The sequence below is a fragment of the Triticum aestivum genome, chromosome 6A (genome assembly GCF_018294505.1).
Source record: "Triticum aestivum cultivar Chinese Spring chromosome 6A, IWGSC CS RefSeq v2.1, whole genome shotgun sequence".
Classification (NCBI taxonomy): Eukaryota; Viridiplantae; Streptophyta; class Magnoliopsida; order Poales; family Poaceae; genus Triticum; species Triticum aestivum.
This window is the reverse complement of record NC_057809.1, coordinates 560,277,565-560,281,144: the sequence shown is the minus strand read 5'-3', so window position 1 is coordinate 560,281,144 and position 3,580 is coordinate 560,277,565.

Sequence of the window (3,580 nt, the reverse complement as noted above, 5' to 3'; positions counted from 1 at the left end):
TAGGGAGGCGATCAGGGCAGAGAGCAAGGCGATTGGTGGGGGGATTCCTCCTTGAGGGGCACCATGATGAAGGTAAGGTGGGCGTCATCTGATTTTAAAGGGGAGGGCTCGAGTGAAAAATGCCCTACTGTAGCGGAAAATCGAGCGGGAGGGAGAGGGTCTGGCAGGAAAAGGTCAGGGCGCGTTGGGTGGTGGGTTTTTGTGTTTGGACCGCGTGTTTGAGATAACATGACTCATAGTTTGGACAACCACATTTCTTACCCACATATGGCTAGATTTGGAGGAGTCCGGACTATCCAGACGATTGAATTTTAGGGAGCCTGTTGGGTGCGCTTTTGATGTTCGAACATGCCCAAACGTACGAGGAAGAAACGAGGTTCGACTTTGAAGACGACCTTAATCATTAGTTTGATTTATTTATATGCATTATAGCCCGTAGCAACGCACGGGCATCCTACTAGTTTTTATGAAAGTCGTGTACGGGATGGTTTAAGGGCGTACACGGAAAAGTGAGAGGAAAAGAAAAGTACACCTTACATTGTGTAATTTTTGGGAAATATAAATATACATTACATAAAGGAACAGAGGGAGTATTTTTTTTGATGCCTACTTTTATCTAGACACTATGTACATATTTGTACACATTCGAAATATTTTTTTTGGGTTCATGTTTAGCACTTCTTTTCTATAAATGTTTTTAGGTCTACTATTTCATACACATTCTACTTTTTGCGTACACATAAAAAAATCACAATTTGAATTAATGTTCAAATATTTTTATTTTCCGTATCTTTTCTTTTTATAGGTTATTAGTTTTCCTTTTTTCGAAAAAGTGTTCCAAATCTTCAAAATTTGTTCACTTTTGTTAAAACAAAATTGAAAATTTTAAAAATCCTCTTATTTTAGGATTATTTTTCAAAAGTTTAAAAAATGTTCGTGTTTTCAAAATGTGTTTGGAATTTCAAAAAATGTTCCTATTTTAAAATTTTGTTCACGGATCCAAGTTTTTTCAAAAAGTTGTTGACGCTTTCAAATTTCAAAATATGATTTTGCTAGCGATGCTCTTAGCGCGTTGCAGCCTTCGTTGATACAGCAATCCCACATGTCATGTTTTTTTCCTTGTGGAAACTGATGGGCCCATTTGGCCACATTATCGGGCCACAATGGGCCTCAGCCCGTCAATGCTCAAATCATGCACTTTCCCTTGTCTCTGCAAGGCTGTCTTCAATGTGTGAGCTTTCTATACCGCTGGTATAAGCTCTCAATACACGAGAAAATAATTGCAAGGTTGTCATCAATGTGCTTGATGTTCTAGACGAAGATCGCTTTCTCTCTGCTTATGAGTATGTCTCCAGCAAGTTCTCATCAAAATTCTTCATCGTACAATAGAGAAAAGGTTGGCTACTGGGTGTAGTATGGCATGGTGCGAACTGCACTAGAGGGAGATGAAAAATCTCGCTAATTTCATGCCTTGCCTTGGCCCAGTTGAGACACAACAAAATCACGGCCCTTATAGTAGACGGAGTAGATTTTTTTCTCACATGATGCGAAAATTTCAATCCTGACCAATTTCTACTCAAACTTATTAGGGTCCTCTTTCACCCCTTCCTAGGACTTCTCTGTGCAAGATCTATACCCATCACAAATTCCACAGCTAAGATCTCTAAATGACCCCTTCCTGGGCAAAGAAATATTTGATGCCTTCTTCTCCATGTACGTGAATGCTAGCCCCGCCAGATGGCTTTGGGCTTGGTTTTCACAAAAGCTTTTAGCCCTTGTTGAAAGAGAATTTGCGAGATTTATTTCTTGACTTCTACCACAATCATGCAGGCATCTCATGCATTAACAGGGCGATTGTCATTGTATCCCAAAAACTCAGATGCCACAACACCCAGTGCCTTTTGACCCATCTCGCTACAAAATTGCCCCATCAAAGGGCTAGCAAAGCTCCTGGCCAAATTCTAAAACCTCGCTACTAGTTCATGCTTACCAGACAGGCTTCCTCTCAGGTAGAAACATTTCTCTACGCGGATGACATCCTACACCGTGCATGCACAAAAGCACCCAGTATGAGTTTTCGTATTGTCACATCTTACAACACTTGCTTGTCACTTTCTACCCTAAAAGAACCAGTATGAAATCGAGTGAAAACATGGAAATGTTATTTTATTTGGTCATGGGATACACATGATCCAATGCAGTTGCATTTCCAACTTTGCAGGAACTCTAGAAAATTGCAATCGCACACCCACAACTAGCAAGAGAAAGAAACTTTTTGAAAATTTCTGAGTAGTTGGGGTTCTGATTGCCTAAGTCGTGTGGCGCTATGGCTTGCTTGCAGGCAGTGGATGTCGAGGCGATGGCCGCAGAAGGTGGTGAGGGTGGGTTGTGCATGGCACACCAGCTTGGTGGATGCCGGGGTGGCGGCCCGCGTTGTGTCGACCGCCTTGGTGTTAGGTGGTTTGAACAGTGCAGTGTTCTTGCGGCCCGCTATCTTCACCTTCAGTGCTGGCGCGGCCTTGACCTACTCCCCCCATAGCGGTTTGGGGGTTTCTCTCTCCTTCACCAGCAGCGGGGTTCTGTGTGTGATGGTGCGGTACCCTTTTGCGTTCATTTGGTGCGATGATGAGTTTGGGGTTGCCTGTGTATGGTTCCCTCGCTCCTACAGCCGGTGGGGGACTTTCTACTCCAATTTTCCATAATAATCTGAAAACTCTCGTCTTCTATATGAATAGACAGATCTCCTGTCGATTTCTCAGAAAAAGAAACTCTTCGATACTTCTTAGGCATATCTCTACGGCAAGTGGTACATTTCACTAGCCCCCATACAAATTATCAAAGTAACTACAGATGCATTAGCACTAAAAGTAAGAAAATGCAATCTTGGGAAATTTAACACAGGGGTTTATCCTCCTAGCTCACTAAATGGTATTTTTCTAATTCCATCCTCCTCTCACCAGTACTCGTTAGTATTACGCGTATCACAGTGTGGGGGGATTTTGCAACTATATACAATAATTTGTGGTCTAGGCCGAATGTCAGAATTATGATTCTACCCAAAATCATCAGAACAGAAATGGTTTCAGTGACCCGCGGTAACCTAAACCTAACAACTAGAGTAACTTATTATCCCAGCAAGCAATCTGTGTAGTGACTAGTGAGAGATGACGAGTAAACGGAAACTTTACGACGTTCCTTGTGCTTTGGTTATCACGCTTGATTAGTCACAAGCTAGGGGCGGTTAGAGGTTGTGCAGATGGTGGGAAGTAATTAAGTCGCACAGAAAGCTGACAACAGAGCTAGAGAACATCATTCCAAACTCTGAATATTAATTGGTACAACTAAAACAAGAGGAATAATGTACATGTTGCCTTTAATTTGGTTTGTTGCTATATTTGTTTCGTTTCTGACCATCATAATCACATCATGGTGCGAGGACAATAATACTAGACGTACGGGGTGATTGATACAGAACTTTACAGGAAGAGAATGTGGCTTAATCTAATGCCCCCCTCCCCCCCTCCCAGCAATGCTACATAGACGGACATCTACAGGATTTTACAGGGTGTGTTTCATCTGA